Genomic DNA, 19,717 nt, shown 5'->3' on the forward strand with positions numbered 1-19,717 from the left:
TAAAGCTACTTTTTCCCACATACAATATTGTAATGCCTCTGTAAAACACCTGTCATTAGTGTTTTCTTCAAAATACATGAGACAGGCCGGGCGCGGTGGCTCACGCCTGTAATCCTAGCACTCTGGGAGGCCGAGGCGGGTGGATTGCTCGAGGTCAGGAGTTCGAAACCAGCCTGAGCAAGAGTGAGACCCCATCTCTACTATAAATAGAAAGAAATTATTTGACCAACTAATACATATAGAAAAAATTAGCCGGGCATGGTGGCACATGCCTGTAGTCCCAGCTACTCGGGAGGCTGAGGCAGGAGGATCGCTTGAGCCCAGGAGTTTGAGGTTGCTGTGAGCTAGGCAGACGCCACGGCACTTACTCTAGCCTGGGTGACAAAGCAAGACTCTGTCTTAAAAAAAAAATACATGCGACAATCATGAGTTCCTTCCTGGCTCCTACCTTAGCCCTCCAAAATGGAGTCTTCAGTTCTCCAATATAAACTAGTTATTTTCTAGCTCTGGTGCACATTGGCATTCTGAGATGTCCATTCTCTTCCCTTCTGTGCAGACTCCTTGTTCTCTTGTTTTCATCTTTCTTGATTTACTCCCTCATTTTATGGGGCACATGCTCTAGTAGCTTCTCAAGAAAGGGCCATGGGAAGTAAATTTTTGAGACCTTGCTTGTCTGAAAATGTTTTTATTGTGCTTTCCCACTTAATTGATACTTTGCCTGGGTATAGGATTCTAGGTTGGAAATTAATTCCTGCAGATTTCTGAAGGCATTGATTCATTGTTTTCTAGCTTCTAATGTTACTGAAAAGGTCAATGCCATTCTCATTTTAACTCTTTGCACAAAATCATTTTTTTCTCTCTGGAACCTTGTAGGATTCTCTCTTTTTATGAAATTTTATTGAAGTATGGATTCACTTCGTATGGATTATGTTCATCTACCTTGTGGGCTCTTTCAACCTGGAAACTCATGCCCTTCACTTCTAGGGAATTACGGATAAGCATACTTGGAAAGTTGTTCGATTTTATTGGTTACTTTTCCTTGTAGCATTTTGATTGTTGTTGATTGCATCAGCTGAGGACTTTTAAGTTTGAATAACATGGTTGCTGCCCTTTGGAATCACATATACTTGCCTGACCATTTTGCATCTCCATTCTGTTTTCTCATTAGATTCTGTCTTTAAAAAAATTATTTCTACTCTCATTTGTATAGGAATCATACCCTTAGCCTTACCGATAGTTTTAATACTCTTAGTGGAGTTGCTTTATGGTACCTGTTAGTTGTAAAACATAACTCAAAGCACAAAGACACCAAATTTGCTATAGACTAATCAATAATGTGATGACCAAGTCTAAAATGATGATTTCATGACCTTTCATGCTAACTATTGGTATTCTAAAGAGTAAATATTTCTCTGGAACATTGGTGTGTTCATCCTCTCATTTTACAGTTGAGGAAATAAATCCAGAGATTTTTTTTTTTTTTTTCTGAGACAGAGTCTCACTTTGTTGCCCAGGCTAGAGTGAGTGCCGTGGCATCAGCCTGGCTCACAGCAACCTCAATCTCCGGGGCTCAGCAATCCTACTGCCTCAGGCTCCCGAGTAGCTGGGACTACAGGCATGCGCCACCATGCCCGGCTAATTTTTTTTTGTATATATATTTTTAGTTGGTCAATTAATTTATTTCTATTTTTGGTAGAGACGGGGTCTCGCTCAGGCTGGTTTCGAACTCCTGACCTTGAGCAATCCGCCCGCCTCGGCCTCCCAAAGTGCTAGGATTACAGGCGTGAGCCACCACACCCGGCCAGAGATGTTAAGCTTAGGATCACTCAGCTACTCAGTGGGAACATAATCATCTCTCCTTGCTCCTTTTTAAACACTCATTCTTTCTCCCTGCCTCTTCTCCTTCCTTGGCTACCTCGTCTTACATGTCTTTTGTTTATTTAAACATCAATTTGTCTTTATTATAAAGAAATATTATGTTTTATTATAAACATATTATAAAATATGTATATTACAGAGGCAGAAAGTAGTAGTGGTTAAGCCTTAATTCTGGAAGTAGCTTGCTGGGTTTAGATCCTGGCTGTATGACTCACCTACTTGGTGGTCTTGGGCAAGGTATTTGACCTCTTTGTGTCTCAGCTTTCTTGGGTATAATAATAGGACTTACCTTGGATTGTTTTGAGAATTCAGTTAATTCATGCAAAGCTCTTAGAATCCAATAAATGTCATTATTGCTGGTATTATTGTTAAAATACAGAAATAAATATTAAAATGAAAAACTAAATAAAAGAATAATCTACAATTCTGTCTACTAATACCATCTATAATCCCAGCTAGAGAGGTTACCATGGTTGACATTTCAGAGGGTTGTTTTTTAGTAGCTTAAAACAAAGGAAAAAACTGGAATATTGTACATATAGGTTTATTTGTTGCTTTTTCCATTTATCTTTATACTTTGAGCTTTTCTCTATGCTATTGAACATTTAGTATTCTCCTGTATGGTATATTTGTTTTCTGTATCGATCATAACACAGAGCTTAAAATTTAGGTTTTCAATAAGTACTGATTAACTGGAAAGCCAATTCTTCCTTCTGGACCCTTTGGGCTTGAAACAGATATAAAGAATGTGAGAAGCTCCCTACAACTAAGACAGATCCTAACTTTCTCTATACAATAAAAGCATTCTGGAGATGGCACCTGAAACGTGTGGACTATGGCAGAATGAGGGAATACTCGTGTGAGCAGATGATGGAGGAGCATAGGGGAGCTGTGGGCAAGAACCAGAATGGGGCATGACTCACTGGGCCAGCAAGCCTGGAGGTGTGGGTGTCTCCGCCCACACAGCAGAGGCCAAATCAAATGCAGGTCTGATATTTTGGTTTTTCCTTGGAACCTCAGGGATTGAATAAGGCTGGGCAGCCACTGAAAAGGCTGCTGTGTGCAGACATCTCCTAGAATATTGGGCTGCTTCCATCTTTCCAGTATCCTCTTGGGAGATCCGATCTGACTCTTCTATAATATGTGATAGTTACCACCTGCTTCACTCACACAGGACATATGTGGCCAGAAACAGCTGCTTGGTGATGTTTCAGGGTTTTAAAATTAAGCCTTGAGCAGCCCCAGTTAAGATGCATGCTTCTTGAAAACACTGCATGAAACATTGGGATAAATTTCTATTAGTGGGTTTGTGTTCTGTCACATTGCACATGCGACAGAACTACCATCTCCTCAGGAACCAGAGCAGCTCCTCAGAGGAGTGTGGGCTAGGCAGCCGGCTTTGGACTGTGAGATTCAGAAGGTGAAGAGAAGTACTTCTGTCTGGCCCGAACTCAGACTTCCTTAAGAGCCAGCCTCTCTGTGCAGCAGATCACAGCTGTATGCGAACTCCTCTGTGTGGTTTGGTGACTACTGTCTGCCAAGGAAAGATTCACCAGAGCTCCAAAACAATTGAGTTGGTTAACATATGTAGAAAACAGAATGCAAAAATTTTAAAGGTTGCAATATAACAGTTGACTCTTGGCTTCACCTGTTTGTCTCAGTGCTAGATTATTCAGTGAGAGTTGCAAATCAGTTGCTTAAACCTTTTTGTTCAATGCTACATTATTCGGTGAAGATTGCCTATCAGAACAGAGACTAAGATTCAAATACAGAAGATTAGTTCCATGGCTAATAAAATACACTCTATGTGCCTGTACTCCCAGCTACTATGGAGGCTGAGGCAAGGGGATCATTTGAGCCCAGGTGTCTGAGGTTGAAGTGAGCTATGATGATGCCACGGCACTCTAGCCCGGGCAACAGAGCAAGACCCTGTTTAAAAAAAAAAAAGAAGGCCGGGCGCGGTGGCTCACGCCTGTAATCCTAGCTCTCTGGGAGGCCGAGGCGGGCTGATTGCTCGAGGTCGGGAGTTCGAAACCAGCCTGAGCAAGAGCGAGACCCCGTCTCTACTATAAATAGAAAGAAACTAATTGGCCAACTAATATATATAGAAAAAATTAGCCGGGCATGGTGGCACATGCCTGTAGTCCCAGCTACTCGGGAGGCTGAGGCAGCAGGATTGCTTGAGCCCAGGTGTTTGAGGTTGCTGTGAGCTAGGCTGACGCCACGGCACTCACTCTAGCCTAGGCAACAAAGCGAGACTCTGTCTCAAAAAAAAAAAAAAAAAAAAAAAAAAGATGGCCGGGCGAGGTGGCTCACGCCTGTAATCCTAGCTCTCTGGGAGGCTAAGGCGGGCAGATTGCTCAAGGTCAGGAGTTCAAAACCAGCCTGAGCGAGACCCCATCTCTACTATAAATAGAAAGAAATTAATTGGCCAACTGATATATATATATATAAAAATTAGCTGAGCATGGTAGTGCATGCCTGTAGTCCCAGCTACTCGGGAGGCTGAGGCAGAAGGATCGCTTGAGCCCAGGAGTTTGAGGTTGCTGTGAGCTAGGCTGATGCCACGGCACTCACTCTAGCCTGGACAACAAAGCGAGACTCTGTCTCAAAAAAAAAAAGAAAGAATGAAAAACAAAAGATTTTTTTAAAGCCTTTACAACTTTTCTGAACTTCTTATTTAGTCAAATACCCCTTCAGATAATCAACAGCACCAGCTCTTGGGCTCCTGTGGAACACAGAGGTACAGATTTTTCTACCCTGTATATTGCCCCAAATTCAATGGTTCCTAACCTCTGCCCCCACTTTACTTTCTATTTCCCTGACCTACATTTCCTCATCTTTCAGAAATTGTTTAATCACATTTGCAAATTCCTTCAGACCTCGTCTCCTTCCAGGTGATTTCTTTTGGGTGCTATCTCTGGCTTAGCCTTTTCCCATTATATTTAAATTATCTGTTTATGTATCTACCTGGCCCCACTAGCAGTACATTTAGTCATGTTTACATTGTTCATGCTTGTACAACTGAGCACGAAGTAGGCAGGAGCTTGAAAAAAAATGTTAGCTGAACTGAACATTTCATCTTGACACCGGAGGCGTATTCCATTGTAGAGTTAGAAGGTAGCAACCTCACATTGCTTAGGGGAGGAGTGAGGGCAAAGAAGTAGGGGAGAAACTGATCTGTGTTTTATCCTCCTACTTTCTTTTTTTTTTTTTTTTTTTTTTTTTTGAGACAGAGTCTCGCTTTGTTGCCCAGGCTAGAGTGAGTGCCGTGGCGTCAGCCTCGCTCACAGCAACCTCAAACTCCTGGGCTCGAGTGATCCTTCTGCCTCAGCCTCCCGAGTAGCTGGGACTACAGGCATGCGCCACCATGCCCGGCTAATTTTTTTATATATATATCAGTTGGCCAATTAATTTATTTCTATTTTATAGTAGAGACGGGGTCTCGCTCTTGCTCAGGCTGGTTTTGAACTCCTGACCTTGAGCAATCCGCCCGCCTCGGCCTCCCAAGAGCTAGGATTACAGGCGTGAGCCACAGCGCCCGGCCCCTCCTACTTTCTTGCAGCATCTATTGAGTGAGGATTGCTGGCGACAAGCATGGCTCCTGCTCATGAGATCTCATGAAGCTGTGTCATCTGTTCTCTGCAAAGACTCTAAGGTCAGACAGGCCTAAGCTTGAAATTAAACTTGCATATTTATCGCCTGTACGACTTTGGATAAGTTACCAAGTCCTCCAGAAATTTATTTCTTCATCTGAAAAATGAGGACAATAGCCAGGCACCATTTAGGGCTATTGTAAATATTAAAGAAAATATGTATAAGCTAATTGGAATAAAATAATAATGGCTATTCTTCTAAGTTAAGAATGTTTCTGGCCACAAGTAACAAAATAAATTTCCTACTTAGCTAAAAGTGTATTTTTCTTGCAGAAGAGGAGGTCTGGATAGGCAATTGATAGCTTTGTTTTAGCTGCCATCAGAGACTTCATTTATTTCTATCTTTCTGTTCGGCCATCCTTCCTTTTGCCTTCTTTCTTACCACTTCATGGTCTTTAGGTGGTTGCTACAGCTCCAGACAAGTTCCACACAGGAAGGAAGAAAATTAAAGGAGCTATGTTAGCTGCATCCATCCCCTTTTGACAGGAAAGCACAAATGACTATAAAGTCTTCACTAATGTCTCACTGTACAAAACTGTTTCTCATGGCCATCCCTATTTGGAGGGAGAAAGACAAATTGGGCTCAGCAGGCTCTATAGAAAAGAAGGCAAGGCAAGAAGAAGAGAAATAGTAAAGACACTGAGTGAGCCGGTGTATAGTAATGTCTGCTGCCCTATCACTTATCATTAGGGTGCCATATGTTGTTCAACTCCAGTTTGTCAGGATAGCCCTGGTTTGCAATTGTTTTCCCAGTGTGACTACTAATAGTACCCTATTCTCTCTCACAAGTGTCTTGGTTTGAATGATAGATTCTATGTGCACCCTACTTATTGAGCACTTGCTATTTCTTTTTAATTTTTTAATTTTTTATTTTTTTAGACAGAGTCTCGCTTTGTCGCCCAGGCTAGAGTGAGTGCTGTGGCATCAGCCTAGCTCACGGCAATCTCAGTCTCCTGGGCTCAAGCAATCCTTCTGCCTCATCCTCCTGAGTAGCTGGGACTACAGGCATGCACCACCATGCCCGGCTAATATTTTGTATATATATTTTTAGTTGGTCAATTAATTTCTTTCTATTTTTAGTAGAGACGGCGTCTCGCTGAGGCTGTTTTCGAACTCCTGACCTCGAGCAATCCGCCCGCCTCAGCCTCCCAGAGTGTTAGGATTACAGGCATGAGCCACCACGCCTGGCTGAGCACTTGCTATTTATTGTAGGTTCTCACTAAGTAGTAGTTATTAATAAGACAGAACACAACCATAAGACAAGCAACAAGCCAAATTTACAAGTGGTGAATGCCTATGTGGTACAGGCAGGTGTGCTGAGTTTACAAAGAAGAGAAATGAGTGTGGGTTGACGGATGCGCTGCAATGAGCTGGTCTGGATGGAGAGGGAGCATGCGGGGAGGTGTAACACCAAAGCATGAGAAGCAACTGAGTCAGCACAGCTTCAAAAATGAAAAAGTACACAGTTCATATGCCAGGGACTTTTCTTTAAGAAGACTAACAGCAAAGGAGCTTTAACACTCCCTTTGTTTGAGTGATGAACACTTTGTAATATGAGGTATAATGCTAAGATGTGATTTGGCCTAAGGGCATTCTGACAACTGATGACACAAAATAAAACAGCCATTTATATTTGTTAAATCAAATGTATTTTTTTTTTTTGCCATCGTGAAACTTATAAAAATTTCACATGTGAGAAGAAAAGTGTTTTTCTAATTATTCTCTTGATGAGCATATAGTAGAGCGTGACCTTGATCTATTTGGTAATAAATCCTTGTTGATCCAGAGGAAATATTTACATCTTCCAAATTTTCTTTCGAGTTCATCTCAAACTCACTGGTATTATAGGTGTGAGCCACTACACCCCAACCCTATAGCTTTTATTTTTGAAACAAAAGATTTAGAATCCAGATAATTTGCATGTTCAATCTGAACCAGTTTTTGTTTAGATTTTTCCCCTTCGAAATAATTTTATTAAATCGCTGAAAATATTAGCATTCCAATGTCATACTGCCACTTTAAGGAGCATCCACATCATAGATATTGATACTTAAATTGCCTATTGAGATGGTAATGCTGAACTGGAGGCTTCAAGGTGCCAAGGGATCTATTCCTGACCCATTCTAGGATCCTATCCCTGACCACTCTTTTTTTTTTCAAGAAAATATGAGAGTGCAAACATTTTGGTTGTTTTTCATATCTTTACCTCTCCCTAGCAAGGGTTAGAGGTATGCCCTTCCCCTCCACAATTCTCACCGCATCCCTCAGATGTGGGTCTACCCCACTAATCCCCGAATCCCTGGTGAGCACCACCACCATTTGAGCACCATAGTGTTAATCAGTCAGTACCAATTTACTGGCGAGTACATGTGGAGCCCATTCTTCTGATCTTATGTCACCTCACTTCGGATAATAGGCTCAAGCTCAATTCAGGATAATATAAGCTGTGCTAGCTCACTGTCATTTCTTAAAATTGAGTAGTAGTCCATTGTAAACATATACCAAATTATATTAATCCACTCATGAATTGATGAGCACTTGGGTTGTTTCCATGTCCTTGCAATAGTGAATTGTGCTGTCATAAACATTTGGGTGCGGATGTCTTTATTATAGAATGTCTTATGCTCTTTTGGGTAGATGCCTAATAATACTACTGCTGGGTCGAATAGTATTTCTATTTTTAGCTCTTTGAGGTATCTCCAAATTCTTTCCCACAAAGGTTGCACTAATTTGCAGCCCGACTGCTCTTAATGTGGTTTGGAATTCGGAGGGAATGTTTTCTTCCCTGTAAGTTTTCATCTCTGATTACTTATCTTCCTCATTCCTAAAATCTCATTTATTTTTATAAAGTCTTTCTCCGGTAGATTTTGATTTCCTCAAATTTTCGCTTACCAGAAGATAGAATCATTTGCTGAGCACTTCCTGCTTCAGCTAACTGATGGAAATGTTGGATAAAATAGCTCCCAGTTTCAAGCCCAGCACAACCCATTGCTTTATGGAAAGTTGCTTAAAATTCTAGCCTTCTGTGGCTGTTCTGAATTACTCATATGTGACAATTTTGCTCATACTTCTTTTAGAAAGTATGAAAATGTTTGCAATCCGAAGTTTGCAATCCCGAAGTTTGGAGATGAGAGCAGGTGTGTACCAATCTACAGCTTGAAGTTGAAGCAGGTCTATTTGTATGTATATGTTATAGAACACAAGACTAAATATACCATTTTAAGCATATACACACACAAAAACAAATAAACAGTTGAGATTTCTTTTGACATTCACAAAGTTTATTTGGGGGAGAGTTTATGTCTTTATGATATTGAATATTCCCTTATTAAACATGCCATGTTTTCTCCTCTATTAGATCTTGTTTATGTTCTTCAATAACCTTTCATAATTATTTCTATTTGTGTCTCTCTCACTCCTTTGTTAGATTTATTCTTAGATACCATATGAATTTTATTGCTACTAGTGTGAATGGGACACATTCTATTACTACATTTCCTTATTTAATATTTCCTTATTTAACAGATTATTATTGGTGAAGACAAATGTTAGAGAATTTGCACATTAATCTTGTCTGCAGCAGCACTTGTTGAACTTACTTTATGAATCTCTAGGGTTTCCAATATTCAAAATCTTTGAAGATAAGAACAATATTATTTCTTCCTTTTCAACATTTAGTTCTTGTCTTCTTTCATTGGTTAGAAGCTCCAATAAATATTGAATAGAAGCAGTGGTAGCAGGCATTCTTGTTTTCTTCCTGACTTTATAGAGAACGCATTTAATGTTTCACCATTTAAAAAGATGTTTGCTGTAGGTTTTTGGCAGATAGCCTTAACTAGGTTGAGCAAGTTTCTTTCTATACCTAGTTTGCTAATATTTTTATTAATAAGGAATGTACAATTTTTTCCAATTTTTTTTGTGCATCTGCTCAGATGACCTTTTGTTTTTTCATATAAATAATTCATGTGTTGAGGCTGGGGCATGGTGGCTCATGAGAGCCTGTAATCCTAGCACTCTGGGAGGCTGAGGTGGGAGGATTGCTTGAGGTCAGGAGTTCCAGGCCAGCCTCAGCAACAGCGAGACCTACTAAAAATAGAAAGAAATTAGCTGGGCAACTAAAAATAGAACAATTTAGCTAGGCAGCTGGGCATGGTGGTCCACGCCTGTAGGCCTGTAGTCCCAGCTACTTGGGAGGCTGAGGCAGGAGGATCACTTGAGCCCAGGAGTTTGAGGTTGCTGTGAGCTATGTTGATGCCATTGCACTGTAGCTCAGGAAACAGAAGCGAGACCCTGTCTCAAATCAAACAAACAAGCCTTTTAAAGCGGTCCTCAACCTTTTTGGCACCAGGGGTCAGTTTCATGGAAGACAATTTTTCCCTGGTTGGGGGTGGGGGGAGGCGGAACTCAGGTGGTGATATGAGAGGGATGGAGAGCAGAGCAGCTGTAAATATAAATACAGATGAAGTTTTGCTTGTTAAACTGCTGCTCACCTCCTGCTGTGCATCCCCTCCCTTCCTAAGTTTCATGAAAGACATTTTTTTCCACCAGGGTGAGGGTAGGGGTAGGCTGAGCTCAGGAAGCAAGGCCCAACCCGGAGCAAGGGAGGTGGGTGGCGGTTGGGGATCACAGCTTTAAAGAATCTTTCTGATTCTCCTGCCTGCCCTTGCTACTCTTGCCAATTCATGCCATGCCCAAGCTGAAGCCACACTTCATGGTGGAGGCCTATTCCGTAGAGCATTACGTTCACTGCATACCAGACAGAAGCAGCAATTGGAATCAGGTGGACTTGGACCGCAAGCCAGCCTTGGCTCATTGGCTCTCTGAATTCAGACAAATGCCTCAACCTCTCTAAATTTTAGCACATCATCAGCACAGTGGGACTTTTAATATCTGCCTTACAGAGCTTGTTATAACAATTAAATCAACAGAGTAAGAGTTGCACAATGTCTGGTGTATAGGAAGTACTTAATAAAAGTAGCTTTTAGTATACTTTTCCTGTTATAGTGAATAAAATGCTAGCAATATTACTCTAACACCAACTAAAAAAAATGACTACTCCAAATGCCCTTCAGAACTTGCTATTAATTTGTGGTTTATGTGATAGCACCTTTTATATGTTATGCTTTGTTTTTGCTTGTTTGTTTTTAGTAATATTTATTTGGTGTCTACCCTATCCTAGCTTGCACTAGATGCTGGGGAATTTTGAAGATATGCAGATCAATAAGCAGCAGCATATCAGTCTTAGAGAGGAGAAACATAATTAGAATATGAGCTTATATTCTATCAGTTCCTATCATTGAAGAGTGAGCAGAGTTCAGAGGGAATTCTGGGGCCGGTGCAGTTAACTCTTGGTGAGTAGAGAGGAGAAAATACCAAGAAGGTGATATTCCAGGATGGTTTTGAAGGCTGAATAAGAAAAAGCAAGTGTGGTCCAGTCAGGGAAAACTGGGTATGTAAAGCCACCCAGGCATGCATGATAGAGGAGGTAAACCTTTAGGAAGAAATTGCATAATTGAAGCAGATCTCAGAACTTCTCTTCATGGCTAGTTATTTAACTGTCTGCCTTTGATCTTTGGGGGAAAGGGACCAGGGATGCCTTGGAATGCTGCACAAAACACTGACCCTTTAGTGTCCTAGAGGTAGGATTTAATTCACTGCTAATTAGTGTTGGTTTTGGCTCCCCTGGGGAACTGTAAACATAAAGAAGGCAAGCCGCAGTTAGAAGGGCAAAGGCAAGTGCATGGGTGTGTATATTTGCAGAACTGTTTGGAGGTTTGAAAATAGAGCAGGGATTATTTCTCATGTTTTAAAATAAAGCAAATTCTTCTGGAAACTACTAACACATCACACCCTAAAAATAAAAACAGAGGGAAATGGAGCCTCTTTTACTCTTGGTGTGATCATTTTAACCTCGGCTGCCTTCCAAGGGGAAACCATAATCAGGTTGTTTTTATTGTTAGTGAGATGGAACAAATGCTGGTTAGTAAACGTTCTGATGCCTCCAACTCACATAGCCTTCTTAGGAATGTCTGTCTACCCACATTGGAGGTGTGCTTCACTGGGAGCCTTAGAGTGTTGTACAAAAGCAATGGGGCATCTCACCAAACCCAAAATGTTTCAAAAAACTTCCAGCCAGAGAGGTGCTCTGGTTTAGGGGCACTTACGACAAGCTTGCCCTTGTTTCAGGAGAAAACACTTGAAAGGGTTTTGGGTTTTTTGTTCAGTTGTTTTTAAATTTTTGCCTTTTATTTCTCATCATAGAACAATTATTTGTAGTGAGGATTTTTCCTTTTTGGGCAAAAGAGGATGTTTATGAGGGAAGAGTCTATTTCTGTATCTTCTGGGATCCATGCTACCTTTTTAAATGTCTGTACAGTTCAAGTCAATTTAACCAGCATTTAGAGACTCTTCCTGGGTACTGGGTGCCCAGAATCCTGAAATAAATGAGGATTGAGGACCTGCCCCACAGAAACCCACATTACCTTAGGGAGGGCAAGTATGTACGCAAATATCTGAAACACCAGACAGGATTTGACGATGTTGGAGGAAAACACAAAGTGTCGTGGGGTAGTACCAAAGGGAGAGCTGAATTCTGCTTGTGGTATCAGAAGGAAAAGAGAAGAGAAGGGGAGAGGAAGGAGAATGTAAGCTGAATTTTTGAACACTAGGTAGAATTTCAACCATTAGATGGTTGAGATTTTAGAAAGGAATGAAATGTAAGACAAGAATTTAAAACAGATGTTGTACTTAGCAACAAAGAGAACCTGTTTTAATTTATTTATGTTTTCATCTATTCCATAAACATGTATTGAGTGCCTATGATGTGCCAGGCACTGATTAGAGATGGAGATGAATAAAGCATCATTCCTCCCCTCACTGTCCTCTTCATCTAGACAAGTGGACAGAGGTGTGTATGTAAAAAATTATGCCACAAAGAGACAATTATCAACAGGGGTGCATAAAAGACTCTGGGAGCACCATGAACTTAAGGGAGTCAAAGAAGACTTCACAGAGGGATAGAGATTTGGAGGTTCAGTGGATGACGGTTTGAGGAAAATAGTCATGCAGAGGAATGTCATGTACAACGGCGCAGAAGCATGAAACTGCATCTTCATGTGTCTCAAATATAGGGTATATGGAGGAGGGTAGGCAGGATCAGGAGGGATGAGAAATGAGGCTAAAAACAAAACCAAGAACTAGATCTTGGAGAGCTTTTTAGACTATGCGATGGAAATCAAATTTTATACTATAGGCTTTTTAATGAAGGATTTTAAGCAGGGCAGCAATATGGTAAAATCTGCATTTTGGACCAATCACACAGGTGGTTTCCTGGAGGATAAAGTTGAGCTGGGCAAGATGGGAAGTAGGAAGGCCTGTTAGGAGGCTCTTCTAGCCATTTAGGTACAAGGCGAGATTAAGACCATTAGAGGCCATCACCCCTCATCACGACCACATGCAACTCAATTCAAGGAAAGCATAAAATCAGTCTAGTAAAACCCATGTTTTGATTTTTCTCAGGATGATTATCTAGGTGCATTGAAAAACATATTTCAAATATCAAAATATTTTCAGACTTTCTTTTCCCCCTCCCTTGGATGTCCCAGTCTGCTGGTGCCTTAAAGCGTGCGCATCTCTATCTGTTGCGGGATCCAGTCCTGCCCAGTGGAGAGCAGCTGCAGGAGAGGGAAGGCTGTGAATAGTAAAAGAACTGGGGTATATTGAAATGGGAGGATCGACAGGATCAGGATCAGGTGAGAAGAAGAGAGACATCTGGGAGGACACCTGGATTTCCCACTTGGCTGACAGGTGGTGCACGGCTTCTGGATTTCCACTACTCATCATTGCTGACCCCCGGCAGAGGCCCCCTCCCAGGCAAGCACGGTCCCAACATGCTCCTGCTGCAGAGTCCCTCCATCCTTGGCGCTTAGTCCAGGCTCTGGTGGGTATTTTAAAATGCCCTCATCTGAGGGCCCAAAATAAATCCCTCTGCAGACTTTAAAATCCTCAGGACCAGATTCGGCCTGTGACATAACCATGGTTTTAGCACTGCTCTGTTGTGAGGCTCCCAACTCAGAGGCTCAGGCTCAGGCTCAGGCAAGCCCGGCCCAGCCCCCACCCCCATTCCTCTATCCCATCTCTCTGCCTCCCTCTTTCAGTGGCTCCTCCGGCTCCCCTGTACAAATGTACCCTGGTCCCCTCACTCACTCTGAGACTGTGGCTCAGTGGCAAAAAGAGAGGATGCAGCCTGATAGAGACACCAGATCTACTTGTCTGGGAACAGGCCCCAGGCAGCAGCTAAATATATCTCTGGGATTTGTTCCTGAATGTTCCGGAGCATCAAGAACCCTGTTGGGAAGTGCATTTTCACCATGATCCTGGGTCTAGTGTTCATTACAGTGTTTCCTTTCAGGATTCTCAAAGCCCTGACTTTAAAAGAAACAAACAAAAACAAATTTACAGTGCACACCAGATATATTCTCAATTATAGCTTTGGCTTCCTCTCCATGTTGGCCTAGGCCAGTGTAGGGCACAGGCTGCTGTAAGTGCCATTTGTCATTTTTCATTATCAATATTTGAGCCTCCACCTCTGCCTGGGGGTTTATTCTTTAGTCAAGTGCTAACTGTGTCACCATTTCAACTACTTGACTTATATGCTATCTGATACCATTTCTTCCTAAGTCATCCTATTTCTGGATTCAAAACTTGGAAAATCTCAGTTTTAGAGTGCTGAACTCAGCCATCCCAGACAGCTGGGCCACTTGATTGTATCAGGGACAAATCATTTTATATACATGATCATCAGAGACAGGCCACATTCCCCAATAGCAGTTGAGATAAATGTATATTTTTACCCCTTAAGCCAAGAAAATATCTGTTGTAATTATTATTATTATTATTATTATTTTTGAGACAGAGTCTCACTCTGTTGCCCGGGCTAGAGTGCCATGGCGTCAGCCTAGCTCACAGCAACCTCAAACTCCTGGGCTCAGGCAATCCTTCTGCCTCAGCCTCCTGAGTAGATGTGACTATAGGCATGCACCACCATGCCTGGCTAATTTTTTATATATTTTCAGTTGGTCAATTAATTTCTTTCTATTTTTAGTAGAGATGGGGTCTTGCTCTTGCTCAGGCTGGTTTCGAACGCCTGACCTTGAGCAATCCTCCCGCCTTGGCCTCCCAGAGGGCTAGGATTACAGGCGTGAGCCACCGCGTCTGGACTCTGTTGTAATTATAGTCAAAACAACAATAGCAACAGAAGCACACACAGAAGTATATATCTAAAATGTAAAGAGCTTGAATTCTCTACCTCCACCCCAATTTCATTTCCCTCTGCCCTGGCAACAGTTGGGCACTCATGCATACAGAACTTTTCCTGCACTTTGCAGATATCTTTCCCTATATATGAATATATGTCCACTTACATGAATATTGATTCCTATTGTGAAGTTCTTAGAAATGTGCCCATTCCATGGACCTCAGTGTTTTTGCTACACACCCCTTATCTTCACAATTATAAATAATTCTTAAATTTCAAGCTAAAGTTGTACGGACGTGGGGATGGGAGGTAGGCGTGGGCTGAGAATCCACAGCAGAATCCTCTCGAGGCATACTTCCACATCTTTTCATGTTCAGTCGGTGATCTTTTTATAGTTTTTCTGCATTTAAATAATGTCTAGTCTCTAGAGCTCAAGCTTTGCTCACGAGCTGCCCTGTGAGATGACAGATCCTCATTATCTACTTTCACTTGCCTCCTTGGGGAAATTTTTTCAGTCAGAAATACCGGGTCAATTAGCAAGCACCATGGAACAGTGTGTAATTCTGAGAACTGGCTTGGGAAGCCCTCTGGCTCCCTGGTGGGCAACACTTAACCTGCCTCTCCAACATTGTGTAATCACTTCTTCTTCAATCAGCCACACTTCAGTTCCGCTCTGGGGAACAGTCTTGAATTACATTTGCCTTTCTCCTCATCACATAGGAAGGTCCTCTGTGCAGATGCCTGTGCCCAGCTGTTCTTGGAGTGCTAAAGTCACAGCCAGTGGAAGGTCTTTCATCTCCTTTTAGACAGCAGTGCATTTTGTTTTTCCAAGTCAGGAAGGCCTATGTGATCTTTGACTTCATGATTCATGTTCTTGAATGGGTTTATGTTATTATTTTCTAAGCTCCCTTCAGAGGTAAGGCCAGTTTGGATTTGGCATATTTTCTCTTCATGAAAAGCCCAGAGTGACTGCCAGTACCTATATATATGATTTATGAATTTCTTGCCTCTCTAGAGATTTTTCTGTTTCCCATCAAGATGAATATTTGATTAAAAAAAAACTTTGCTTTGGTACACCTATAGGTATAAACCTATAAAGAAATGTAAATACCCTTTGTTACCATTTTCTTTTCTGAGTATCATGTAAAAATATAGAGATGCTGTGTTTCATATGGACTAAATAGCTTTCTTCTGAAGACCTTAGGAATGGTTTTCTCTGAGGCAAATTGGGGGAATGTTGCCTATGAAAACCAGTGAGTTTGTTTCTGTGTTTGCTCATGGCTGGTCCTAAGTGAACCCCTTATGAATTTTGTACCGTTGTTTATCAATAGAGGAAAGAAAAGCTGCAGCAGCAGAGAAATCAGATGCAATGGCAATGAAGACAAAAGGGCTGCTTTTTCCCACTGGGATGCAGGATTTGAGCTCACATAGGAATCCCTTGAGATCAATGAATTGATACCTTTCAGTAATGCAATAAAGAAAGGCATCAGATCTCTGGGAGGCCGAGGCGGGCGGATTGCTCGAGGTCAGGAGTTCGAAACCAGCCTGAGCAAGAGCGAGACCCCGTCTCTACTATAAATAGAAAGAAACTAATTGGCCAACTAACATATATAGAAAAAATTAGCCGGGCGTGGTGGCTCATGCCTGTAGTCCCAGCTACTCGGGAGGCTGAGACAGAAGGATCGCTTGAGCCCAGGAGTGTGAGGTTGCTGTGAGCTAGGCTGACGCCACGGCACTCACTCTAGCCTGGGCAACAAAGCAAGACTCTGTCTCAAAAAAAAAAAAAAAAAAAAAAAAAAAGAAAGGCATCAGAGATTGGGTAGAAAGATAAAGAAATATTGGCACTTGATGCATGAAGCCTTTTTGGAGGAGATGAGCCAGGACAAAGTATTCTGGTAACCATTGACAAGTCGTGTAACCTCTCTGGCTTTGTCTCCTTAGCCCAGGCTGGGGAGCAGCCCAATCATAGCTCAACTCACTGTACCTCAAACTTCTGGGCTTAAACAATCCTCCTACCACAGCCTTCTGAGTAGCTGGGACTACAGGTGTATATCAGCATGCTCAGCTAATGTTTAAAATTTTTTGTAGAGACAAGGTCTGGCTATGTTGCCCAGGCTGGTCTAGAACTTTTGGTCTCAAGCTATTTTCTCAGAGTGCTGAGATTACAGCCACCACACCCAGCCTCAAGTAGGTTTTTTAAAGACAAAAATAAGAGACAGGGAGTGGGCAAAGTTGTTTGTTAGGAATTCTTACTGGTTTACAGAAATAACATTGATTAGTGATTGGCTATACATTGTTAATCTAGGTTGTAGGTTAGAGTGTCTGGTGAGGCATTGCTAGATTAATTTATGGCTACTTGTGGCAATAACAAGCAGCTTTAAGAAATGTATACATAGTTCAAGGGGGGCAAGTAGGATGTGATTGCTGTCTCATTTTAATGCGTCTCTGGGCCTGTTTTTTTTTTTTTTTTTTTTTTTTTTTTGAGACAGAGTCTCACTCTGTTGCCTGGGCTGGAGTGCTGTGGTGTCAGCCTAGCTCACAGCAACTTCAAACTCCTGGGCTCAAGTGATCCTTCTGCCTCAGCCTCCCGAGTATCTGGGACTACAGGCATGTGCCACCATGCCCAGCTAATTTTTTCTATATATTTTTAGTTGGCCAATTAATTTCTATTTTTAGTAGAGACAGGATCTCGCTCTTGCTTTGGCTGACCTGACCTTGAGCAATCCTCCCCCCTCGGCCTCCCAGAGAGCTAGGATTACAGGCCTGAGCCACCACGCCCAGTCTGGGCCTGATAATTTAAAAGGACTCTCATTCCTCAGATAAAAGTTCTTTTTTTTTCTCAGATAGCCAACCATATGTGTGGGTCAATTTCTAGACTCCAGTCTGATCTATTGATCTATTTGTGTATCTTTACATACTGTCTTGATTATTTTAGCTGCTGAGAATATAGTCTAAATAAGTCAAACGTGATCACCACCCTTAAGAAGCTGACAATCTGATGAGAGAGACAGCCTGACATGCAAGTCATAACTGTCCAAAGTGGTGGAGAAAATCACGATGCCAGCACAGATGTTGGAAGTACAAAAGAGAACTCTACCTGGTTTATGGTGAGCGGGGGGAAGCTTCCTGAAAGAGATATCATGAAATGAATCATAAAGGAGCAGGAGGGATTTGCAGAAGGTAGGAGCATGTCTGGTGTCTTCAAGTAAGGGTGAGGAGACCAGTGTGGCTGGAGCATAGTATCTAAGGGGGCGCCAAGAAAACGACCTTAGGGAGGAAGGGGAACACATTGGGTGGAGACTTGAAGGCCTTTTTAAGGGTTTTAGCTTTTACTCTTATTGAGATGGGAAGCCATCGAGGGGTTTTGAGTAGAGAGGTGACATGATCTGACATCTTTTAGTAAGACCTTCCAGGATGCTCTGTTTGAAACAGACCGTGTTAAGGGTGGGCAGGGGGCAGGTAAGGACAGAAGCTCTGAGACCAGCTATAGACGCTGTAACTGTAACCCGATCAAAGGTGAGGGGGTGTAGCTCGGTGGTAGAGCATTTGACTGCAAAGCTGATGGTGGCTTAAACTTGATGGTAAGTGCTTGAGTTCTGGATATATTTTGAAGGTAGAGCCAATAGGATTTGCTGATAGATTGATAATGAGGTATAAGATAAAAGGAGGAATGAAAGTTTTTGGCTTGAGCTAAAGTATGTGTTGCCATTTACCAATATGGGGAAAACTGTGAAAAGAACAAGTCTGGAGAAGAAAATCAGAAGTTTAGTTCTCCTACTTAAAATGTGAGAGATTACCCCCCAAAGAACAGGTAAATTCCCCTAAAGAGGAACTAGTTGCAGGACATGCGTGAGGATAAAGTCATCTTGAGTGTCCAGTACAATGTACTCAGCATGATGCTAGTCATGGGGACCGCAGGGGGTGCATGGACCCCTCAGTGCATGAGACCTGCTCTCCAGGGCAGCTTGTGAGGAGGCTTGACTCTCACAAATGAAATAGAAAAAAATATGAAGTCAAGGACCAGATTATGGGATACAGATCTCAAGTGCCACAGAATAGTGGCAGAGGGAAACGTGTGTGTGGTGGTCTGGAGTAGTCAAAGAAGATTTCTAGAAGGAAACAGGACAGGCCCATCTTCACAGGATGGGGAAGACTTTGACAGAGAGAAAAAGAGGCAAAATTGTAGGGATAAACAGGCACCATTCAGGACACAGATAGTACATGCCTGGCCGGAAGAATTGTTGGGAGGACTTAAAAAGAATTGGTTAAAAAGAAAAAAAATTGGTTCCAGGCACATGGTAGGCACTTCATAAAAGACAGCTAATAACATTTCTTATATTGGAGGAATAGATGGAGATAAAACTGTGTAATACTCTCCTGACTCTAGCCCCACCTTGCATGTCAACATGTCTCCTACTCCTGTGATGCCCTTTGCCCGTTCTCCTTTCCTGGGTTGTCTTCTAACAATTCGATTAGACCCCTTTCAAATTTGACTAAGTTGTTTGACTAAGTTGTTGGAGAGGGGAAAGTAGAATCAGGCTATAATATTTCAGCATGTCCATTGAGGTTTATGGGTTTTCAATAAGCTCATCCATGTGGATTCTACAAAGGTCCAGAAGGGGGCAATGTGACACTTGGACTTCAGGGTTGTTGTGTTTTTTTGCACAGTGTTTTGGAATTCACCCTATTTTGTTAAATTGAGGATCTCAGAAGGGCAGAGCTAGAATAATCTGTAAACATCATGGGGTCAAACACTCTCACTTGCTGGTAAATACACTGAAGCCCAGAAAGGGGAAGGGACTTGCTCAAGGTCAAAAGCCAAGACTCTAACCTTGTTGTGACCCTAAACCAGTATCATACCACGACCTCACTTGGTTGTTTGATTTGGAGGAATCTCCCTCAAAAGCAGAGTTTCTTAAACTTATGT

At 42.0% G+C, this 19,717-nt stretch overlaps 1 protein-coding gene across 3 annotated transcripts in view; it reads left to right on the forward strand.

The window, feature by feature from the left end:
- NIM1K (NIM1 serine/threonine protein kinase) overlaps window positions 1-19,717 on the forward strand; it is a 61,359-nt gene that overhangs the window by 5,344 nt on the left and 36,298 nt on the right. Inside the window, exon 1 of one of the 3 annotated variants that reach the window (XM_076008001.1) lies at window positions 5,432-5,536. The exons of the other annotated variants lie outside the window; for them this stretch is intronic. The gene's annotated coding sequence lies outside the window, so the exon portion shown is untranslated. Of the gene's footprint in view, window positions 1-5,431; window positions 5,537-19,717 lie in introns of those variants that run through there. 3 annotated transcript variants of the gene reach the window in all.

The sequence above is a fragment of the Microcebus murinus genome, chromosome 11, assembly GCF_040939455.1.
Source record: "Microcebus murinus isolate Inina chromosome 11, M.murinus_Inina_mat1.0, whole genome shotgun sequence".
Lineage (NCBI taxonomy): Eukaryota > Metazoa > Chordata > Mammalia > Primates > Cheirogaleidae > Microcebus > Microcebus murinus.